The sequence below is a fragment of the Pelobates fuscus genome, chromosome 1 (genome assembly GCF_036172605.1).
Source record: "Pelobates fuscus isolate aPelFus1 chromosome 1, aPelFus1.pri, whole genome shotgun sequence".
NCBI classification, from domain to species: Eukaryota; Metazoa; Chordata; class Amphibia; order Anura; family Pelobatidae; genus Pelobates; species Pelobates fuscus.
The window spans coordinates 256,017,142-256,041,825 of record NC_086317.1 but is presented as its reverse complement, the minus strand read 5'-3'; the positions used below and the strand labels follow the sequence as shown (position 1 = coordinate 256,041,825).

Below are 24,684 nucleotides of genomic sequence, written 5' to 3'. Positions count from 1 at the left end.
AAACCTGTACATAGGGGGTACTGTTTTACACGTGAGAGATCGCTTAATACAAATATTTTTGTATTTTATTGCAGTGAAAGCAAACAGTATTATGACATTCACAGTTAAAATGTCATGTAGAACTAAAACAATTACAAAATGTCTTATTTACTCCCATTTTTTTAAAATATTTGTATTCATATTAAATTGTTTCATAGCTAAATATTTGATGCTAAATGAAAGCCCTGTTTCCCCGGAATAAAATGATATATAATATGTATAATGATATGTGGGTGCACTTACCGTATATACTTGAGTATAAGCAGAGTTTTTCAGCACATTTTTTTTTGTGCTGAAAAACCCCAACTCTGCTTATACTCGAGTTACTGTCTGTATTATGGCAATTTGCATTGCCATAATACAGACAGGGGGCTGTGGGGGCTGCAGAGCTCTTACTTACCTCTCCTGCAGCTCCTGTCAGCTCCCTTCTTCTCCGCGGCGGTCCGTTCAGCACCTCTGTCAGCTCCCAGTCTAAGTCTCGCTAGAGCCGCGGGGTCATAGTGCGGCTCTCGCAAGACTTACACTGGGAGCTGACAGAGATGCTGACCGGACCGCCGCGGAGGAGAAGGGAGCTGACAGGAGCTGCAGGAGAGGTAAGTAAACTCTAAGCCAGACCCTTCCCGCCCCACTGAACTACCAATGCCACTGGACCACCAGGGAAGAAAAGCCCCCCTCCCTGCCATGTATCAAGCAGGGAGGGGGGACGAAAAAAAATTAAATAAAATAATAAATAATAATACAAAATAATAATTCAATAAAAAAAAAAAATAATAAAAAAATTATTATAATAATAAAATTGCCCACCCCCACCAAGGCTCAGCTACACACACATATACACACGCTGCATTCATACATACACACGCTGCATTCATACATACACACGCTGCATTCATACACACACACGCTGCATTCATTATACACACACTGTAAATAAATATTCAATTAATATACATTTTTTTTTTAGGATCTAATTTTATTTAGAAATTTACCAGTAGCTACTGCATTTCCCACCCTAGTCTTATACTCGAGTCAATACGTTTTCCCAGTTTTTTGGGGTAAAATTAGGGGCCTCGGCTTTATATTCGGGTCGGCTTATACTCGAGTATATACGGTAATATGAAAGAGGTGAATTACAGTTGAACAGACAATTTCCAGGTTTTGTTTTGATCATTTTGATGCATTTGGCTCAGTCCTTAACCCCTTAACGACGAGGTCCGTCACTCAGGGGATTGCCTTAACGACGAGTGACGGACCTCGTCCGTCACCCGTTAAAATTAACCCCAGATCGCCGCAATCGTGGGGTTAATGGTGCTCCGGTCTGCCTCTGCATTAGAGGCAGACCGGGAGCACCGGATCGGGCTGTCAGAGTACATGTGCCCGCTCTGACAGCATGCCAGAGCGGGCACATGTGCTCTCTATACTCACCTCCGCCTCCCTGCACTTCCTGGTTCTGTGTGAAGTGCAGGGAGCCGGATCTTCAGTGATCCTGCCCCCTGGTGACAAAACAATAAAGTTAAATTAAAATCCCACCCCCCTTTACCCCCCTTTACCCATTTTCATATAAAATTAACCCCTTCCCTGCCAATTGATCACTGACTACAGTGATCAATTGGCAGGGATTACATTTTACTATGATCTGATTTTTTTTTTTTTTTTTTAACCCTCAGGGGTTACATTTATTTTATTAAGTAATTTAAATTTTTTAAAGTTATAAATTTAGCTAGCTGGGGAGGGTGGAAGTTAGTGGGAAAATGGGGGATTTAGTATTAGGCTAACTAGGGGTTAACGTTAAAAGTTTAAAAATAAGCTTTAAAAAGTTAAAAAATTAAGTTCAAAAAAAGTTTTAATAACGTTTAAGTAAAAAATGTAAAAAAATAAACCCTTTACCTAGTCCAAATAAAAATTAACCCCTTCCCTGCCAGTCGATCACTGCCTACAGTGATCAAAATACAGATCACAGTATTATACTGTGATCTAATTTTTTTTTAACCCCTGCTGATTAACTTTTATTTATTTATTTTAACCCTCAGGGGTTAAATTTATTTAATTAACTAATTTAAATATTGTATAATTAAATATTTTGCTAGCTGGGGTGGGTGGGAGTTATGGGAAAATAGGGAATTTACTGTTAGTGCTGCTTACTGCTAGTTAGGGGTTAACGTAAAAAAAAAAAACTTGTTAAATCTGTAAAAAATCTGTGAAAAATGTTAAATCTGTAAAAAAAAGTTTTACGAAAGTTTAGGAAACTTTAAAAAAATTAATAAGCAAAACAAAAGTTTAAAAAATAGTTTTAAAAAGTGAAAAAATACATTTAATAACGCTCATTACCACTACACCTGGTACAAGCTAGCGGAAAAATGATCCCACGCTAAGGTTCAAAATATGCCTTTTAAAATACCCTGGGATGTCTTCTTTAAGAAATGGTATGGCTTTATGGGGTATTTGGTTTATATAGCCTGGTAAAATACTCTAAAATGGGACATGGGCACAGCGTAAAAATTTAAAGTTTGAAAAAAACTGGAATGACTATGTCCCAAATGTGCCCCTCCGATGTCCACATATACCTGGCAAAGGTACATACGGGGGTATTTTTGTACTCGGCTGACATAGCTGAGCAACATATGAAGTATTATACAGTGGTAGTACACATATGGTTTGCAAAATATACTGTGCAAACTCACTTTGTGTTTTAAAAAGGCAGAAAAAAACGCTTATTACCACTACACCTGGTACACGCTAGCGGAAAAATGATCCCACACTAAGGTTCAAAATATGCCTTTTGAAATACCCTGGGGTGTCTACTTTAAGAAATGGTAGGCCTTTGTGGGGTAGTTTCAATTTAAAACCTGCGAAGATGCTTGGAAATTGCACATAGGCCCAGCGTCAAAATTCAAAGTTCGGTAAAAACTGATATGGCTTGGTCTCCTATATGGCACTGTAGCTTCACGAAATAGTGCCATAGACATACAATGGGGGTGTCCTTTTACTCAGAAGACTTAGCTGAGCATAATTTGGGGGGGTTTGAACTTAGTGGCACATATGAAATATACAAAATGCCCAGCAAAAATGCAATCCGTATGTAAAAAATGCACAAAATTATTTTTTACCACATACTTTGGCATGTAATGGTAAAAAAATGGGGGCATGTTAAGGCACAATATGCACCTTATGACATACCCTGGGGTGTCTACTTTTACAAATGGTAGGCCTTTGTGGGGGTTTTTGAACAGTCAAACTGTTATAATACCCCAAATGGAAGCATAGGCTCATTAAATCCGTCTCTCAAAATTCTACTGTGAATACTGAAAAGGACAGGTCTCCTATATGGCACTGTAGCTTCACGAAATAGTGCCAAAGACATACAATGGGGGTACCATTGTACTCAGCAGAAGTAACTGAACACATAATAAAACTTTGTACAGGAATAGCACACACCAACTTTACAAAATACACATGAGAAGTTCTTTGTTATAAGTTTGTGTGCGAAAACCCCCAAAAAACACAATTTTACTCCAATATTTAGCAGAGGTTGGCGGTAAAATGGCTACGTAGAAAGTGTCAAAACAACCTTAGGTAAATAGCCTGTGGTGTCTACTTTATATAAATATATACTTTTGTGTGGCAATTTTGTTTTCTTTTATAGCTATAAAGCTTACAAGACAAACATACCAAATTCTAAAATCGCTCCATATTAAAAATGTATTTTACTCCTTGTGCTTTATGACCTGTAACTACCAAAAAAAAACTGAAAATCCCAGACACATATATTCTGTAAATCAGAACAACTAAATGAATTTATTTTTAATTACTTTCCTTAACCTGCACTAATTAGGCACACATTATTATTGCAAAAACTGTAAAAAAAAAAATCAAATTTTTTCATTTCTTTTGCATTTTTCTGTATTTTTTTTATAATAAATAAGCGTGTGTGCAGTGGCGTACATACCAGGGTCGCGGCTGCGGCAGGGGTCGCGGCTGCGACCGGGCCCGGCCCACCAGGGGGCCCGGCCGCCCCTGCGACCCGGTATGTACCCACAGGGCCAGCCTCTTCTGCTGGGGGGCCCAGGAGCCGGCCACCTCCGGGCCCCCCGAGGCTGGCCCTGCTGTCACCCGGCTGGCGCGCGCGCGAGGGAGCACTGTCCCCTGGGTGCTCCCTCTTCAGCTCCCTCGCGCACCGCACTGAAACCGGAGCCGGAAGATGACGTCATCTTCCGGCTCCGGTATCAGTACGCGGCGCGCGAGGGAGCTGAAGAGGGAGCACCCAGGGGACAGTGCTCCCTCGCGCGCCCGCCAGCCGGGTGACCAGCAACACCACTGGACCCCAGGGAATCCCCCCAGCTCTCACACAGGTAAGGAGGCTGGGGGGATTAAATAAAAAAAAAAAACAGAAAAAACGTGTGTGTTTAGTGAGTGTGTGAGTGTGTGTGTGTGTGAGTTTTAGAGTGTGTGAGTTACGGAGTATGTTTGTGTGCGTCTGTCACTGAGTATGTTTGTGTGCGTCTGTCACTGAGTATGTTTGTGTGCGTCTGTCACTGAGTATGTTTGTGTGCGTCTGTCACTGAGTATGTTTGTGTGCGTCTGTCACTGAGTATGTTTGTGTGCGTCTGTCACTGAGTATGTTTGTGTGCGTCTGTCACTGAGTATGTTTGTGTGCGTCTGTCACTGAGTATGTTTGTGTGCGTCTGTCACTGAGTATGTTTGTGTGCGTCTGTCACTGAGTATGTTTGTGTGCGTCTGTCACTGAGTATGTTTGTGTGCGTCTGTCACTGAGTATGTTTGTGTGCGTCTGTCACTGAGTATGTTTGTGTGCGTCTGTCACTGAGTGTGTGTGTCTAAAGCACTTACCTTTCTCCAGCGCCGGGCTCCCTTGGCGCTGGGGATCTCTCCGTCCCGATCCGCCTCTCAGCTCCGAATGCACATGCATGGCAAGAGCCACGCGCGCATTCAAACCGCCCATAGGAAAGCATTACTCAATGCTTTCCTATGGACGTTCAGCGTCTTCTCACTGTGATTTTCACAGTGAGAATCACAGAAAATCCTCTAGCGGCTGTCAATGAGACAGCCACTAGAGATGGATTAACCCTCAGTGAAACATAGCAGTTTCTCTGAAACTGCTGTTTTCAGCTGCAGGGTTAAAACTAGAGACCTGGCACCCAGACCACTTCATTGAGCTGATTTGATCTGGGTGTCTGTAGTGGTCCTTTAAGTGTATGTGTTTATGCATGCACTGGCGTACATACCGCGGTCGCACGGGTCGCAGCCCTGCGACCAGGTGCCCGCCATGTGTTTCGGCCCCAGCCCGCGCAGAGTAAGCGGGGGGGGGGGGGGGGCCCACAGATCAGTTTTCGCACCGGGGCCCCATGGGTTGTGTGTACGCCACTGCGTGTGTGTGTGTGTGTGTGTGTATATATATATATATATATATATGTATGTTACATCAAATGAAAGCCCTTTCTGTCCTTTAAAAAACGGTATATAGGGGGGCGTGGCCGTGCAGCGCGCGAGGATGGACGCGTGAAGTGTCGGCTCCTGCGAGGGTGATTGATTTACCGCGATTAAAGACGAGGAAAACGACATAATTGACCCCGAAAACCACTCATAAGTGGACCGGAACCAACATGTCACACAAAATACCGAAGAAAACGAAGCTACGAGCAGCACAAACCCAAATCTCTCCACTTACCCCGCCGCGCATCAAATTCCAAGATGGCGCCGAAGGCCCAACATCACCAACTGCCAGCTCTGAAAAGAGTGACTGCACCTCGATCTCGCTGAGAACCGCGGAACCGGTGTCAGAACACTCCCTGCAATGCATGCTCCAAAAGCTCCAACAATCACTACAAGCAGAATTTGCCAAACTGGCACAAGATGTCCGCGCTGACATCAGAGAAATCAGCGAACGCACAAATATGCTGGAAGAAAAAACAGAGGAGCTGATAACTGCCCACAACAAAATGGCTGCGGCCTGTGACACTACAGAATCCAGATTAGCGTACTTAGAGGCCAAACTTGCTGATCAAGAAGATAGAGATAGACGCAATAACGTCCGCCTAAGAGGGATACCTGAGGAAATTAAACCAGCGGAATTGCTGGATTATGCAACAGGCCTCTTTAAAGCACTATGCCCGACTCTCTCGGCAGAAGAACTCAGGCTGGATCGCATACATCGCCTTCCAAGACCCAAATTTCTAGCAACTACAGCTGCCAGAGATGTGATTACACGTATGCATTACTTCACTTCTAAAGAGACGGTAATGAAAGCAGCGAGAAGCCCTGACAACTTTCCTCCGGAATTTCAACGTGTCAAGCTATTTGTAGACTTATCTGCAGTGACACTTGCTAAACGTAAACATCTATCACCTATAACAACTGCACTCCGAGATGCTGCCATCCCCTACAAGTGGGGCTATCCTACTCGCCTACTTATAAGAAAAAATGGAACAGAGCACCAGATCCACTCGGTCGCAGATGGGTCGAAATTGCTCAAAGAATGGGACATTCCGGTAAATCTCCAAACCGCACCGTCCGCATCCCGAGATCCAGATCGATCACCTACGAAAATCAACAACAACTGGTCCTCCGGACTTAAACTTAACTGAACTGCTCCAGACATCTTTATCGTTTTCTTAATGGATGCGTGAGCATGATTTATTTCTTTTGTTATGACATTTTCCATGTTTTCTTTTCTCTATGCCTCTTTTTATGATATGTTTGAAAGTTATTCTCGTAATGTTTAGCACTCTAAATATGCGTGTTATATGGTAAATGCGATACCTAGCATAATGGGAAAATGCTTAAGTTAGTTCACCAGCACTTAGCCAAACCTAACAATGAGAAAAGGTGCTATTTATAAACAATGTTAAGGAATGTGAACTGCTATTGTATAGTGATTTTCACCATAGACTCAATTATGACGAACTAAAGCTTCACCCTCCCCCCCATCTCGCTCCATGGGGCGGATTAAAACCATTTTACCATCCAGGTTAGACGACCTAAGTCTCAACCTCGGAATGTATATAGTTCTCTTTTCCACTTTACTCCCCTCACCCATCCCTCTACCTCTCACACACCCTCCTATGTACACAATATACGGCACCAACAAAAATAAGGTCCGAACCACTAATGAGACAAAACTGAAAAAATCAAATATAGCTACTACAGCACCAACTGAGAGACGTACCACCTTAGTCCGATCTAAATGGCAAATACTACTTATCCTATTTAGAATCATATCCCACTACCCATGGTGTAGAGACAACCAAAACCTACTAAATGGCTTACTTTTAAAACGCTGTAAGTTGACAAGCATTAACGAGGTAATATTATGGCACTGAATATCCTTTCGCTCAATGTTAAAGGCTTGAATTCTCCTCATAAGAGGCGATTGGCTCTGGAAGAGGCCTGTAAAGCAAAAGCCTCTGTGGTCTTTTTTCAAGAGACCCACTTTTTACGCTCCAAAATGCCCAAGTTCTCTTCGAGACAATATCCCACAGGCTTTCACACTGGGTACCTGAAAAAGAAAAGAGGAGTATCTACGCTAATCAGTAAAGATGTCACCTTTTCATTACACAAGAAAATGGGAGACAAAGAGGGCAGGTATCTGCTCCTCCAATGCCATATTAATAATGAACCATATACTCTACTTAACGTATATGGCCCACACGAAAACCAGGCAACTTTTCTCAACAAATTACTAACATTAGCTGACGCTCACAAACATGGGACAATAATAATAGGAGGTGACACGAATTTTATCCTAGACAACACCCTAGACTCCTCCTCCGACCTCCGAATATCACGCAAGACCCTTGCACAACGCACTATATGCACCAGCGCCATTAAACAACACCTCCATGACACAGGCTACCTAGATATATGGAGGATACTACACCCCTCAGAAAAAGATTTCTCATTCCACTCCCAGGTCCACAACTCATATTCGAGAATAGACCGGTTCCTCATTCACTCATCTCTAATACCCCGCATCCAAACCACCAAAATCGGTCTCATAACTTGGTCTGACCATGCCCCGATCACGCTCACCATCTCCACCCAATACCCCACCAAAGGGGGAAGCTCCTGGAGACTGAACGAGTCTCTCTTGAGAGACCCTAACATTGTCGCACAAATCAAAACAGAATTGGAATTGTACTTTCAGACTAATTCCGCGGCAGACACTTCCATTCCAAATACATGGCAAGCACATAAAGCGGTAATTAGAGGCCTCTTTATAAAACTAGCTAGTCATGCAAACAAAAAGAGGCAAAAGAGATACAACGACCTCATACAACAAATCAAAGCCTTAACACACACCAATAAAGGAAACCCATCCCAAGATCTCTACCTACAGCTTAAACAATTACACACCCAACTCCAAGAATTAGAACTAGATAAAACAAATTTTATATTACAAAGGTATAAACATAAATTCTTTGCGCAAGGAAATAAAGCAGGAGCAATTCTAGCTTCCAAACTAAAATCGCGGATGATCAACTCAAGAGTAGCGTACTTAGTAAAACCAGACAAAACCAAAATCATGAATCCACAAGACATTGTAGAGACATTTGCACAATACTACAGCTCCCTCTACAACCTTTCCACAGATACAAATACACACACGCCCTCAATATCACAGATACAAGACTTCCTCACCACAATACATCTCCCGACAATAACTCAAGAAGACACAGCCATGCTCACTAAACCGTTCACAGTGGAAGAGCTAGGAACCATAGTTAAGAAACTGCCCTCCCATAAGTCACCAGGACCAGATGGTTTTACTAATTTATACTATCAGACCTTCTCCGACACCTTAGCCCCTCATTTTACTGGACTCATCAACCACTGCTTTTCCGAGGGGGTACTCCCATCGGAGATGCTCCAGGCAAACATTTCCACCCTCCCCAAACCGGGCAAACCAGCAACGATATGCCAAAACTTCAGACCCATCTCACTGCTTAATTGTGATACAAAAATATATGCCAAAATAATTGCAGACCGTCTCTCAACCATTCTCCCACGTATAATACATAATGACCAATCAGGTTTTGTCAAAACTAGACAAGGCTCGGATAACACGAGGAAGATACTAAATATCTTAGCTCATATGGACACACAAAATATGGAAGGCCTTCTCTTAGCGCTGGACGCAGAGAAGGCCTTCGATAGACTCAACTGGGATTACATGACCCAAGTTCTACTTAAATTCGGATTCCCTAAAGAATTTATTACAGGCATTATGGCATTATATGCCTCTCCATCTGCTCGGGTATCCAATGCAGGATTCACTTCAAACCCGTTCCACATCACTAATGGCACTCGCCAAGGTTGTCCCCTATCTCCCTTGTTATTTGTATTGTCCCTTGAACCTCTAGCGCAAAAAATCCGAATGAACTCCGATATAAAAGGTATTACCATTAACGACACGGAATACAAACTATCAATGTTTGCAGACGATATACTTCTCTCTGTAACACAACCTACACTATCACTACCACAACTCCTGCATACCCTCGAGGAATATAGCCGCATTTCCTATTATAAACTTAACCAATTGAAAACCCAGGCCTTACCTATACGTCTCCCAAATACAGAGATACTTCGAATGAAACATAAGTACACATTTGACTGGAGACAGACTTCCCTCACCTACTTAGGTGTGAAGATCACAAGCACACTCAGAGGTATCAACACATACAACTTTGCCACGCTACCACAAACCTGCAAGCTACTACTACATAAATGGAAAAATGTAATGTTATCATGGTTAGGCCGGATAAACACCATCAAAATGATGGTCCTACCAAAAATACTGTATATATTCCGAATGCTTCCAATTCCCCTCTCCCCCACGTTACTCAAACAAATACAGTCCATATTAACGACTTATGTATGGGAAAATAAAAAACCCAGACTACCGTTAGCCCTGTTACAATCCCCCACTAAAGAAGGGGGCTTGGGATTCCCTAACGTAACAATGTATCACAAAGCTGCCCTGCTAGAACATGCTATAAAATTACATGCACCGAGACATACGCTTCAATGGGTCGACATGGAAAATGGGTATGACCCCAAAGGTTCAGCAATAGACCATATGTGGACCCCCAAACACCTAAGGGACAAACGCAAACCAATTCTGCCACTCACCAAATACATAATCCAAGTATGGGATCACTTCCACCACTCCAAACTCGATGACACTAAATTCTCCATCTGGGCACCGATCACAGCCCTAAACTCGATATCACCATGGCTATCGTTAAACAAATGGAAAGAAAAAGGAATCTCAAAAATTGCAGATTTGTGTACACAAGGTTCTTTGTTACCGTTCCCAGAGTTGAAAACGAAACATTGTTTACCCCCATCATTCATTTTCCCATATATCCAGCTGCAAAGTCTCATATCTGATAGGGTAGCTACCAATGACAAACCTGACACCCACAGTCTATTGATGTACAACCGATGTCATTCTACACCGGTTAAAAATAAAGCTCTCACTACATGCTACAATACATTGCTACACCAGAATCCTCGACCAGAATTTAATTATAGGAAACTCTGGGAAGCTGAATGTGCTCAATGCCCCTTAGACACGCAATGGTTGGCGTCACTACAAGCCCTAAAAGGAGTGACAACCTGTTACTCACATATAGAAGCTCATAAAAAATTAATCTATAGGTGGTACTACACCCCTGATAAAATACATCGGATGTTCCCTCTCTCATCACCTACTTGCTGGAGATGTGACAAAGACAAGGGTACAATGACACATATTTGGTGGGACTGCCCAGAAATAAAACCACTCTGGGAAGAAACACAACGCATATGGAAACAAATAGGGTTGAACCTCCCACCACTTACCCCTATGTTAGCTCTTTTCCTACTGATTCCAGTAAAGGTACCCCGAGCAGACGCCCACATATTATTGATGACAATACTAGCCACCAGAAATATAATTGCAGGCCATTGGAAAAAACTGGGCTGCCCACTACCAGCTTTGATAAGGCACAAATCCAGACAGTTTCTCAGATACGAGGTTTTATCTGCCACTACTCCCAAACAGAGTCAAATAGCTACGCTAAACTGGCAAAGGTGGAGGGACCTAGAAACAAAAGACTAGTCAAATACATATATTGCAAGTCCTTCAGGGTAAATAACAAGCCACATAAGGTCTACAATTCTAGCAGACAACTTCCGAGCTCGATCATTGTACACCGTAGGAACTCTATCTATATGTTATCTATATGTTATAATTGTCCATAAGGAATTGATCCAAGAATAACGATGGACAGTTAAATCTTGCCTATAGTTAAATCTTGTCACTAATTGATACTGAATAGATACCAGATTTTACCAACGTAAGCTGTACCCTTATCCTTAACCTTTGACGACATAATACGAAAAAGCTATCGATTCATGTTAACTTGTGAATAATACAATATAAACACCAGTGATGATGAATACCTGTACCACATATGTGAGCCTGCTGTTCCTTGTCACAGATTGTACTGTAAACCACTACTTTGTATAATTGTGAAATTACTTTAACACCTTACATTTACATCCATCATGTCAATGTACTATATTGTGTATATACACCCTTCCCCCCCCCTCCCTTTTTTCCTTTCTGTATCCCTCCCCTCATTGCAATTTGAAAAATCAATAAAAACTCTAATTAAAAAAAAAAAAAAAACGGTATATAATATGCGTCGGTGCAATAAATTAGTCAAATGCAAATTGCAGTTGAACGCAAACAGCAAAAAATGCCGTTGTCACAAAGTGAATGACAAGCTTCCGAAGCTCTGTCCTTAAGGGGTTAAAGGATCACTATAGTGTCGGGAAAACAAAGCGGTTTTCCTGACACTATAGTGCCCTGAGGGTCCCCCTCCCGTGGCGCTGAAGCTTACCTTAATCCAGCGCTGGGGTCACTCGGCGCTGGTGACTTCTCTTCCCCCTCCGACGTCAGCTCCCCAGTCCGACGTCAGTGGAGCCGAATGCGCAGCAAGTGCCGCGCGCGCGCAATCAAAGTGTCCATAGGAAAGCATTTCTCAATGCTTTCCTATGGACTCTCTGCGTGATGGAGGCGAAATGTGTCTCCAGCATCGCAGATGCGCCTCTAGTGGCTGTCCAGAAGACATCCGCCAGAGGCTGGATTAACCGCAAATGTAAACATAGCAGTTTCTCTGAAACTATGTTTGCATCTGAAGGGTTAAAACCTGGGGGACCTGGCACCCAGACCACTTCATTGAGCTGAAGTGGTCTGGGTGACTATAGTGTCCCTTTAACCCCTTAAGGACCAAACTTCTGGAATAAAAGGGAATCATGACATGTCACGTGTCCTTAATGGGTTAAGGGGTTAATTAACAGTGGCTGAACATCTGGCTTCAGAAATGACATCACTGGGATTTCTTTCAATAGGGTTATACAAGTTGCAATCCACCTGCAGCATGATCGGTATCAGCATTTATTTGGGCAGTGGAGTGTCCTTTTTAAATACAAAACAAGCCAACTGAAGCAGTGTCACAAAGGTGTTAAACATCTTGCATGTAGGAGTACAGATTAACCTAATCTGTCAAACTGGCACATCGTGAAATGAACACCTGGGTATAAAATGTGGCACCACATAGAAAACAGTTCCAAAACATACGCTAACTACTATTTTCATGGGGTAGGCAACCTTCAACACTCCAGATGTTGTGGAGCACATCTCCCACGACACTTTGCGAGCATTATGGTTGTAAAAGCATTACGGGAGATGTAGTCCACAACATCTGGAGTGCCTACATTTGCCTGTCCCTATGCCCTCGGCTGCTAAATCTGGTTAAACTAGGGTCAAACACATAACTGGACCTGGGCCAGATGCACGGACATGCTGTTATCTACAAAAATTGCAATATGTTGGCTGAGAATTCGAATGAGTCATCTGTAACAGACATATTCTTACCAAACGTTCCACCCTTATTTCCTGGGAGACCACGGAGCAAAGACACCCAAATATTACGTCTGCTGCCTAACCTTCCATGTATAAGGCAGGAACACAGAGATTATCTCTGCTTTACGGATACACGGTCTGTTGTGGTTACAGTTTATAAAACTCAGCACGACAAGCTGTTGTGGCCCAAAACCCATCACTATTTCCTGACCAGAGAAAGCACTGAGGCTGGACCCTTCAGTTGTTGCCAAACTACAACTCCCATGAATCTTTGCCAGCCTTACGGAAGTAGTAGTCCAGCAGCTATTAGGTCATTGTTTTTGCCACCCTTGCGCTAGATCAGGTCCCCATCTCATGTTACTTGGACCCAGTTTATATCCTTATGAAGTGGATGTGAGCTGTGCAGCACGGCGTCTGCCCGCTCTCCCTACCTGCTGACGGTGCGGACGGCTGCGGATGCAGGGATCTGGACCTCGGAGGTGACAGTGACAGAGCTCGCACACAGCTTGCGAAATGTTACAGGCCACGCCCCCCGCGGTCATGTGACAGGGCTGGCAAAGTGGGCTAAAGTTGATCTCTTTTTCAACACACAGTGGGTTTAAGGGAGTTCAGGTAGTAAGGTGTAAGCTGCAAAATCCACTGTACAGGACCACTGCTACTCGGTGTGAATATACCATGATGTACAATATGACATTATTATTAATATGTAAACCTTCATAGTCCAGCTCTGAGACCAATAAACTGCAAACTAAGATCTGCAATTTTCATTACTGCCCTGAAGCAGGGATTTTTTTTTTTTACAAGCTACTCCTAGTATACTGATAATTTGTTGATTTACAAGTAATAGAGTGTTAAAGGACCACTATAGGCACCCAGACCACTTCAGCTTAATAAAGTGGTCTGGGTGCCAGGTCCATCTAGGGTTAACCCTGCAGCTGTAAACATAGTTTCAGAGAAACTGCTATGTTTACATTAGGGTTAATCCAGCCTCTAGTGGCTGTCTCACTGACAGCTGCTAGAGGCGCTTCCACGCTTCTCACTGTGATTTTCACAGTGAGAAGACGCCAGCGTCCATATGAAAGCATTGAGACTGCTTTCCTATGGACTGACTGAATGCGTGAGCGGCTCTTGCCACGCATTCGGCGGAAGAGGGAGGAGAGTCCCCAGAACCAAGGGAGCCCGGTGCTGGTGAAAGGTAAGCCTTTAACCCCTTCCAACCCCCTTGAGCCCGGCGGGAGGGGGCCATGAGGGTGGGGGGGACCTATTAACACTATAGTGCCAGGAAAACGAGTTTGTTTTCCTGGCACTATAGTGGTTCTTTAAGTTAACTAACATAGTGGACCTTTAATTTTGAGATGGCTGTAAAAGATATTTAGCTCCCACAGAAACAAAAAAAAAGAAAATCGAAGACAAGGGGGCATCCTTTCTTAATAATGCCAGCTTCATTTATGAGCGTACATTAAACTATGCAGTTTCTACAGGCAAAAGTATATAGAGAGAGATGTAAGGAGGATCACGGGCATCGGTTTACCTCAAATCAAAGGGTGAAATCATTAATTTATGGTTTAACCTCAAAGTGTTGCATCCCATGCCCAATCGCTCCACTCAGATATTTCCATTGGAGTCTGAGGCTTGAATCAGGTAGTTTAAGTAGTCAAGCAGCTTCAATGCCCCAATATCAGACATAGACCCATGGAATTCATCTATCAAAATTCTAACTGTAAAAACTGAAATAGTCAGGTATGGTACATGGCACAGTAGCTTCAAAAGACATTGGCAAATGCAAAATGCCCTTGGGTACAAATACTGTCTGTGATGTCTATTTTATATAAATATATATTTTTGTATTGTAATTTTGAACAACAGGGATTTTGCTAGGGCATAAATCTCCCATGGTTTGAGCCTGTAACTCTGTAATTCTCAGAACATTCAGATCATATGAAATTATCACATTGTTAATAACAATCACTGCAATGTGTTTTGAATAGTGGTTATGTGTTTGTAATGCAATGTATGTAATTAAAGAAACTGGTAGATAATGCAATTTATGTAATTAAAGAAACTGGTAGATAATAGTGACAGAGCAAATTAATAGTGAACCTCCCTTAGATCCGTTCAAACCTGTTTGTCATAGTGTGTATTTTTGCTCAGACAGGATTGATCGGAGCAAAATACAAATTGAGGTAATTTAATAAAGTGTTTGTTGTATCATTTACCTTTCGTTCTTTGTATTTACAGGATCTCTTACCATGGCCAGAAGCTGCAGGCCAAGCACAATTCATACAGCCAGAAGAACTACAAAAATTCTAAAACGTTTGGTAGATGTAACAGCAGAACCTGCAAAGAAAAATTACAAGACCTAGCACATTTCAACAGGTACCTTTCCCTCTCACAAACCACCTTTTCCCTGTGTTTCACCCCTTTCTCTATTCTACCATATTTACCTCTTTTTGCTATTGTGTTTCTTTTCTAGTCACTCATACAATTACTGTTCTACCTCTATCCTTCTCTTTCTATTTTTTCCCTTGTCCTGGCTCTGTCTACCCTTTAACTATCCCTCCATCTACCATATTTGCCATGAACCTTAGCACCCTTATTTCTTTCAGGATATTAAGAAATTCATGACACCATCTTTGATGGCATTTGTAAATCAAACACTAAAAAACATTAATTCAGATGGGGACTCAAAAGATGCATGAACACCTGCTAGCTTTTTCCAAAACGATACAATCTGCCAGATAAGTAAACTTAGCATGGTGCAATACTGTAATGATAAATATAGCATGAGGATAGAATTTTACACAGCATGACATCACTAATATTAAGAGATGACAGAGAGTTAAACTTAAACAAAGTTTCTATGCATAAGGGGTCTGGTATGAGGTCTAATAGAGGTAACACATACCCCCAACTTCAGTGTCCAGTGAAGGGGGCGGAGCAGTGACACAAATTGGGTCTGTGGTGCCCCCCAGAGGGTGTGGACCTGATCTGTTTCAGAGCTCTATGCTTGGACCTAGTGCCCCTCTAATAATGCACTTTAGCTACACTTTTTGGAGGCCGTTCCCTGGTGTCCTTAAAAGCAGGACTCCAGGGAATAACGTCGAGCCAGCAGGACAGGACCTTCCACCCGGAATTAGGGATCTTGGCAGTCCTGGTTACAAAACAGTAACAGTATCTGGGGATAGACGTAGCATTGGTGGTGGGGGAACCTAGAAAAGGTGCATCAATGAAAATTTAAAAGGACATTCCATTACCCAAATACAAAAAAAGAAAAGTCACTGTTTAGTAGGTATACTCCCAGAGACTACATACATTCATTTTATTATGCATTTTTTCATTGAGGGTTTATCTAAAAAAACAGCTTTCAAAAGCTGCAGATCTCTTGTCTGCAGCCTTTGCAAGACCTCCTTTTCTGACCCCACCCAGACTTTCTGTGGCTGTCCAATCACAGACTTTCCAATGCAGCTCAATGAGAAGTCTTTGCAAGGCAGGTGCTCTGAGCAACTGTCTGCCTCTTGAGTTTCAAATGTCAAATTTAGAGCCAAAGTAGTTGAACTGGAAGCATAGTTGACATGTAAATTATTTCCGGTTCAGTTATATTGTCCTTACATTTGAAATTCACTTTGAATTACAAGTAAATTAAAGGGTTATATCAGGTCTATAGCACAACAATAAACATTAGGTGAATATAGTTGTATGTAAGAATAGAACTAATATTTAAAAGTAAATCCCTAAATCAAATTGAAGACAGAGAGATAGAAATATGTATTACCAAAACTTTAGAATGACTGGGCTTTACAATAAAAAATAAAAAAATAAAAAAATACGTCAGTGATGCCAAAAATTTGTATAATCAAATAAGCCAGATAGGTCAGGCAGAATACAGAGAATGGTAAAACAACAAGTTATGTGAAACAGGAGAAACACTTAGAACAGTTTGCACTTAGATTGATGCAATAACCATACTATGCAGTTTTGATAATCACATCTTTATGTTTTTTCTTTCTGTAACAAAATGTTTTGTCGGTGTGTTTCCACTGAATACATACAATATTTTCAAAACTCAAAAATAAAGAATGTTTAAAAAAAATAAAAAAAAGAACAGTTTGCACTTAGAAAAGGTCAGCCGCGAGGCGTGGAGGAGTAAGGAGAGGAGCGCACGCAGCCTGGCGTCAGCCGGGCTGCAAGGTACTGGGGGGGAGCCGGGATTCGGGCCTGCACCTGCCCATAGAGGGAGTAGGGTATTTAGGTGGGGAGGGAGGCGAAGACACCTCACCTGTGCATCGGGTTGTGGCCCACCCTTGATTGAGAGGAAGCCCGTGGACGTGGAGTGCCCCTTCTCCCCTCGTGGGGAATAGAATGCTGCATCTGGGTCGGGGACTGGCCCCTCCTCACCGCCCCTGGCCTTGCTGCCACGGATTAGCTTAGGCCCTGGGAGTTATAGGGAGCTCACTGGGCTTTGGGGGAGTCCCGGGGGTGGGTCGGGGACTGTACCTCTGAGGTGGGGAAGGACATGGACGGGTTGCTGATCCGTTGCGGGATTCCGGGGGACCGATGGCTGAGGGTGGGGGGAGGGCACAGCGCTTAACCGGACTCTCTCTGGGACACTCTGTGAACTGCTCTCGAACAGAGATGGAGAGGGGGTGGGGGACCCGCAGACCCACTCTGACTTACTACGAGACATCAGGGAACAATGCCCCCCACGGAGGTGGGAGGGGGGATAGATTACACGCTACAGTGCCCACTAAGCTCCTGCCAAAGGGTCAATTACCCCGAGTCAAGGGGGGGACGGGAGGGGAATGCCACACAAAAGGGGGAAAGGATACTTGCCCAAACAGGGGTGGTACCCCGGAGTCATTGAGGCGGGAATTGAGCAAGGAACAGAGCCAGTATTGACACGACTAACAGGAGAGGAAGACCGCCACAGGCGAGTGGGACGTAGAGGCTGCTATTGTAGCCGGTTGACCAGCTTACGTTGGCAATGACAGTCGCAATGCATAGCGAAAAACTGCACTATCTCCCTGACGGGGACTACCTGGGGGGAAGGAGACGGGCCTGGCCCGGCACTGACGTATCGCCTCTTAGAGGAGGAGGACTGAAGCTGGTCCACGTAGGCTAAGGGGGAGCTCGAGATGACATACTTCAGCCCCACACACAACCCTGTGCCTGCGGACGCGCACGCACCCACAGACACACTGTGCACAACTCTAGGGGGAAGTGACTAGGGGGGACATATTTATAAGGGAAAGTCCACCCCTTTCTGACTCACCAACCTAGACAGCTGAGTCTGACATTGTAAATAGTTTTATTCTTGTTTGTTTTTTGTTGTTCTTTACATGGACAACTGACTCCTTCGACGACCCATCACCTACGACTACACCCCCCTTTTTTTTTCTCTCTTTCTCTCCTTCGTCTCTCCTTTCTTTTTCTCCTCTCCTGTCCCTCACCCTCCCCTCCAACCCAAACTTCCCTCTATCCGCCCCTGCGGCTGCGACAGCCCTAATGACCTCCCAGGGCAACGGGGGGTTTGCCCCGGCGCCCCTGCGCGTCTGGTCCAACAACTTCCGGGGCCTGAACTCACCGGAAAGGAGATCGCACTTACTAAGAGCCCTATGGGCAAACAGAATCTCAGTGGCCTTCCTACAAGAGACCCATTTCCGTGGGCAGACGGGGCCGGCTCTCCGAGACCGAAGGTTCCCCACTGGATACTTTGCCAATCATAGTGACGCCAAGAAGGCAGGAGTGGCCATACTCTTTGCCACTCATGTCCCCTTCGTCTGTGCGGAGGTAAATACTGACCCACTTGCACGCTACATCTTCCTCAAGGGCTCCATCGCAGACAGGCGCTACACCTTTGCCTCCATAAATGCACCCAACACCCAACAACATAGTTTTCTCACTAGAACCTTAAAACTACTAGAGCATTTTCGGGAGGGGCTCCTAATTTTGGCAGGGGACCTAAACATACCAATGGACCCTCGGACAGACACCTCCCGAGGACGCTGCTCGCTACCAGACACATGCATTAAAATGGTACAATCGGCACTCAGAACGGCAGGTCTTGCGGATTGCTGGTACACCGCGGCTACAGCAGATTAGATTACATTCTTATTGCGCAAGAATACCTCAACCTGTTACAAAAATGTGAAATACTACTAGATCCCTGGTCGGACCACTCGCCGGTTCTGGCTCAGCTGACCTCGCCCCTGCACAAACCCACAAGACAACAGTGGAAACTAAATGAATAAATACTTAGCGACGGTGCTTCACCAATACTTCAACGAAAATGACCCCGCTGACACCTCACCAATGATCCGCTGGGAGGCTCATAAGTGCGTCATTAGGGGACATTTCATTAGGATTTGTATGGCTCGGAAGAAAGAACACAGCAGACCACTACAAGAGCTCTATGCGGAAGTCGCCAGCTTGGAACAAGACCATAAATCCACCCCGACGGAGGCGGTATATCATGCCCTGCAGGAGACCCGCCGAAGCCTGCAACACCTGCTCGCGAAAAACCTTGCCCACACGATCAGGAAAGCTCACCGCTACTTTTACGAACATTCCAACAAATGCGGCCGCATGCTGGGCAGAATGTTGAGACAGCAACGCCGCATGAACCAAATCACTAAACTTCGGACAAGGAGTGGCACCATCACACAAGTACCCGACAAGATAGTCGAGGAATTCCGGGACTTTTACGCCGGTCTCTACAATATCCAGAAAGGCGAGACAAGCGCTGGCCTGGACAGGAGGACGAGACTGACGCGGGAATATCTGGAACAACATGTGCCTCGGACCCTCACGCAAGAACAAAGGGATGACCTTGACGCCCCCATCATGCCTGGGGAACTGGCAGCGGCCCTGAATAACACACAACTTAACAAAGCACCGGGCCCTGACTGCCTTCCCGCCAGATACCTTAAGACCTTCGGGGACACTCTACTACCAGAATTGCTGAAGGGCATGAACTCTCTCCTTGAGGGTACACGCCTTCCGGGAGACACCCTACTAGCAACTATTGCGGTTATCCCTAAGGAGGGAAAGGACCCGGCGGCCTGTACTAGCTACAGACCCATTTGCCTGCTGAACGCGGACCTCAAGTTGTTTATGAAGATTCTGGCAACACGCATAGTCCCGTCCCTGATCCACCCGGATCAGACCGGATTCATACCCGGTCGAGAAGCCAAGAACAATACCATCAGAGCGCTAAACATCATGCACATGCAACGGAATTCTATGGCTGGAAGCCTACTCCTCTCCACCGATGCCGAAAAGGCCTTTGATCGGGTGGACTGGCGATATCTCCTCGATACGCTAAGGGCAATGGGGTTCGGACCTAACACGGATCCGACCGCACAGCTACGCATCAATGGGGTCCTGTCCACAACGCTCAAGATACGTAACGGGATACGCCAGGGGTGCCCGCTGTCCCCCCTTCTGTTTGCCCTCTCTCTGGAACCATTTCTCGAGGCGGTCAGACGGGACGGGGGTATTGCGGGTGTCGTCCAGGGAGATAGAGTACACAAGGTGGCGGCCTACGCTGACGACCTCCTTTTCTTCGTGAGCAACCCATTGGTTACATTGCCCAACCTACTAGCTGCCTTTGATAGGTTCGGGCAGATCTCTAACTTCAAACTCAATGCAGACAAGTCGGAAGCCCTCCCCTTGTCCATACCCCCCGAACTGGTTGAACGGCTGACTGGGGAATTCCCCTTTAAATGGTGTCAGCGGCGAGTAAAATACCTCGGGATCTGGTTGACCAGAGACCTGACAAAACTCTATCAAGAGAACTTTCTCCCAATTCTCCAAACGCTCCGCGCAGACTTGCTCAGATGGGGTCGCCTGTGCGTGTCGTGGTTCGGGAGGATAAATACAGTAAAGATGAATCTGTTGCCACGTCTGCTGTATCTTTTCCAAGCTATCACGATCCCGCGGACCTACTTCAACTCCTTGGGCTCGGCGATACTGAGATTTGTCTGGGCGAAGGGACCGCCGAGGGTAAGAAAGACGCAGCTTATGCTCCCGAGACGTCGTGGGGGGACAGCCCTCCCGTCACTACAGGGATACTATCAAGCGACACATCTCTTACGAATCATAGAATGGCATGTTCCGGACTCAGAGAAACAATGGGTCAACATGGAGCGGCTTCAAGCTGGGGGGCGTATTCCACCGATGGTATGGATACAAAACCCGACATGCGACAGTATATTGTGGAACCACCCATTCATAGGCGCTACGCTGAGAACATGGACAACCATACGATTCAAACTGCAGCTCACCACAAACCCGACACCGCTGACACCTGTGATACATAACCCGGATCTGGCGGGAGGCCTGACGCAAGGGGACATTGAGGGACTGGGGGGGAGGACGGCACAACACCTTCAAGCTTGGTGCGCAAATAAAGCACTGAAACCGTTGGACATGCTGGGACAGGGCGACAGGGATCCTGCGATTTAGGTACCACAAGGTACGCCGGTACTATGCCACACTACAGGGGAAACACCTAGTCCACCGAGACCTAACTCATTTTGAAACGCTATGTTCTGGGGGAACGCACCTGACACGCGGCGTCTCGACTCTTTATGCTATGCTCCTGGGCGCAGACGCGGGACCCCTGGTGCACTTCCACTCAAAGTGGGAACAAGCTACAGGCATCAAGTTAACGGAACAACAATGGGAGCAAATACACGTTTTGTCCCACCAAGGAATACTCCGCTCCAAAATGCAAGAACTTAACTACACCTCCTGACGTATTGGTATAGGACTCCTGCACGACTACATGCCATGGGGATCGCACCCAACAACAAGTGTTGGCGATGCGAAATCGCTGAGGGAACGGAACTACACCTATGGTGGTCCTGCCCTCGGATAGTCCCCTACTGGCAGATGTCCAAAATGGTAGAAATCCTGGATGAGGACATCCCCATGGAGCCCCTCCCTATGCTCTTAAACCACACCCAGATGTCCCTAGGGCGCTACAAGAAAACCCTTATTAGACACTTTCTCAACGCAGCCAAAAGCCTCATCCCCGCCAGATGGAAATCGCCGGATATCCCAACCGTTACACAATGGATAGACAAGGTCGATGAGCTTTATACAATGGAATCGGCTTGTGGACACCGTGGATAACCTACATTTCCGATCGGAGGTGGGGGCTGCCCGCCCTGGGCCAGAAGCGTAGGAGAGGACTGGACCACGGCAGCGATAACTCTCCCCCTTCTCCCCACCCAACCCCTTTTTTTTTTTTTTTTTCTTCTCCCCTCTCATCCACAAACCACCACCATAACCCAAAGACGGGACCATACTAAGGCGACAGACAGGGGAAGAAATGGGACCTTGCCCGGAGAGACTCACTTCCAGACAGAGACGTGGGCAACGGTAATACGAAGAGGTCACAAGACTAATGACCACCTCACACCTGGGAGACCCTAACGCCTTTAGCCACAATGGGACACACAGTGGCCAAGGATAGTGGGCAGGCTGGAGATAACTTGGTCGAGGCAACGCCACCACTCCCCTCCGGGGGGAGGGAGGGTGTAGGGAGCTGACGTGAGGAACATACCCCCGCGCTACGCCCATAGGGCTTGGAGCTGCACCGAGTGAATGCCCCAGGGGAATACTCATAGGAAGAAGAGGCCTCCTTGTGAGCTGTGGCTCCGACACAGAAGTTTAGCCATCATATTGCACACGCCCATGCAAATTGAAGACCACACACTAGCTACAACACAAAACACAAACCACAGCCCCTCCGGCAGGACCCATAATAAGAGCCAGACTGACTTGTGTTAGGCCCCTTACTAACATTCCCCCGCAAAGACGGATCCAGTATAACGGATCACTACGAACACTAGGTACGAGACACGGGGCAATGAGGACTGACCAAGATAGGAGGACGGGGATAGACATGAAAGAGGGGGGGAGGGGGCGGATGTGGGGAACATGAGAGACGAAATTACAAATTTTCCAACAGCATAAAGGTTTACTGAGCTTGAAATACTTGTTATACCGTGTTAACTGCTAATGTTTGACCTGTACTGATACCGGAGAAACTGACGGAAGCCAAGCACAGAGAGATGGACACAGGTTTCTTCAGGAAGGAAGAGATTCTTTATTCGATTCACCGACCGGGGCTCAGAGGGACTTATGTCACCAAAATACAACAAGATCTGAGCCCAGAACTGACTGTGTAAATGCATGATATAGACATATAGCTCCTCCTATAGTTAACTCTACCCACATATATTCTTTACACAATCAGCTGAACAAAGCCTAACTTCCCTTACTTGTTAGACCACATGGCTCACCCAGAACAATGGAGGAGGGGGGAAGTGTTTTCAGTTTCTGCATTCCTGCATTTGCTCAATACGGTGTTGATTGTATCTTAGCTACGTGTAACTAACTGATACAACATTTACACATATGCCACATGGCAATCTTGTCCTAGTAAATTTATTTTTACTGAGATTCCACCACAGTACTGTTAACATTTCACTCTAAAATAAAGAATGTGTAAAAAAAAAAAAAAAAAAAAAAGGTCAGACTGGTCTGAACCCACAAACATGCACTGGGCCAAAGGAAGGCTGACTTTTTAAAGCCCTTTTCTTGCAAATCTAATTGATGCCTGTAAAATATAAAAAAAATGAAGCACAAAGGTAGCAGAATCACTAAATGACAAACAGGTTGAGTGTCTGGTGTCAAAACATCTGAATATTTTTATATCTCTAAACTTCTGTGGCATCTAAATGCCTCTGCCCCTCCACTCAGATCATTTGGATCATATAAGAGTATCGCACAGAATTATTCACTGAAGTGAAAATTCTAAGTGAATTTCAAATTTAAGGTTGAAATAGGCTATCAAGAAGCATTGTTGACTGGGAGAATGTTTTCCAGTCTATTTTTGTCTTAAATTTGAAACAAACCTTGCATTCTCATTTTAGTGAGTAACCCTGACAATGTTCATAACAATGACTGCAATGTGTGTGTGTGACTTGAATTATGGTTAATGTGTTTGAATTGCAATTATGTAAATAAAATGCTTTGTTCTTGTTAAAAGTACTCACTTATTATACAAACTCCGATGGGACTCTCTAAGCATCAAGGTCACTACATTGCACAATGCAATCGTGAGTGCTATGTACGAAAATCTAATTTGGAGTTATGCCATACATATCTAGAGCCCTGAGCAGTTACAGCCACCGTGTGCAGTCTAAATATGCTTTTGAATACCCTTATTATTATTTTATACTTTATATAGCGCCAGCATATTCCGTAGCGCTGTACCATCACCTTAGCCCCAGACACTATTCAGGCATTTTAAGGTGAGGAAGATGATTTTTCTTATCTTAAAATCTGTGAGAGGCAAAGCTATCACCAAGTCAAAGCTTTTATGTTGTATTAGCTGCAAATTCCTATGCTTTATACTTCTAAAGAGAAACTGGGCAGTGGCTCCAGATTGACAGATGAGCTATGGCGGAGCTCAGAGTGAAAGCGCTGCCACATTATTTGTAAAAAATGTCACCAAAAAAAAAACTGACAAAGAAAAAAAACATTCCTCACATGCATTACTAAGCATATATGCTTTTCTTTTACTACAGGTCCTGAAGAACTACACTATTTCAGCTCTGGTGGTAGTGATTATAATATTAAAGAGGTAGAGATTATAAGGCGGGGCTCTGTTTATAAAATTTCAGGGAAGAAAATTAATCCTT

At 44.7% G+C, this 24,684-nt stretch overlaps 1 protein-coding gene across 2 annotated transcripts in view; it reads right to left on the bottom strand.

Moving 5' to 3' along the window:
- ALDH3A2 (aldehyde dehydrogenase 3 family member A2) overlaps positions 1 to 13,494 on the bottom strand; it is a 91,469-nt gene extending 77,975 nt beyond the window's left edge. For both annotated transcript variants that reach the window (XM_063456601.1, XM_063456600.1), the window contains exon 1: positions 13,402 to 13,494. The gene's annotated coding sequence lies outside the window, so the exon portion shown is untranslated. The remainder of the gene's footprint in view (positions 1 to 13,401) is intronic.
- Positions 13,495 to 24,684: the final 11,190 nt, after the last annotated feature.